The sequence below is a fragment of the Lupinus angustifolius genome, chromosome LG05, assembly GCF_001865875.1.
Source record: "Lupinus angustifolius cultivar Tanjil chromosome LG05, LupAngTanjil_v1.0, whole genome shotgun sequence".
Taxonomy (NCBI): domain Eukaryota; kingdom Viridiplantae; phylum Streptophyta; class Magnoliopsida; order Fabales; family Fabaceae; genus Lupinus; species Lupinus angustifolius.
This window is the reverse complement of record NC_032013.1, coordinates 15,307,029-15,307,942: the sequence shown is the minus strand read 5'-3', so window position 1 is coordinate 15,307,942 and position 914 is coordinate 15,307,029.

Below are 914 nucleotides of genomic sequence, written 5' to 3'. Positions count from 1 at the left end.
CGGTTTGATAACCGATACGGTTTTAACAACACTGACTACAATTGTGCAATCCAAAGATTTGGACTCCATGCCTCTAGCCACATTGTTTGGACAGCTTCAAGAGCACGAAATGGATTTGGGTCGCTTGACGATGCATGAGGATTCGGACCGGAAGAAGAAGAGCATCACATTAAAGGCTACGACCTCTAAAACAAAAGAAGATAAAGATGATGATGAATCTGACTCCGATCTGGATGATGAAACAATGGGTCTCCTTGTTCTTCAGTAAATTCATAAAAAGAAAAGGAGGATTCAAAAAGTTTCAAAAGAAAGAAGCGAAGGAATCAATCAAGAAAGGCAAGAACACCAAAGATCGCTTCACTTGCCACGAGTGCGGAAAAGCAGGACACATGCGATTTCAGTGTCCAACCTATCTGAAAAAGGTTAATTCAGAAAAGAGCACTCCCATGGAATTCAAATATAAGAAAGCCTACATCGTATGGGATGTACGTGAGGAGGAAACGACATCAAGCACCTCTAATGAGGAGGAGTCAGCAAAGCTATGTTTGATGGCTAGATCTGACAACGATGGANGATTCTGTTTTTCAAGTTTTCAGTTACAACAACTTAACAAACAGTTAGGTTAATCGATTAACATAATGCTTTAATCGATTAACAATATTTAAAAACGTGTTCCAGTAGCAACCACTTTTCACAGCAGCTGGGTTAATCGATTAAAGGATTTGGGTAATCGATTAACAACAATTAAAAGTGTATTTTTTTTTAAATACAAAACATCAAATACGTTATGCACTTTGTTAATACATGTTTAACACTTAGTTTATGCCTAGAATGCACATATACATGTATTTATGTAATGCATGAACATATTATGAATGACATATCTCAAGGATGAAATGATTTAAAAGATATAT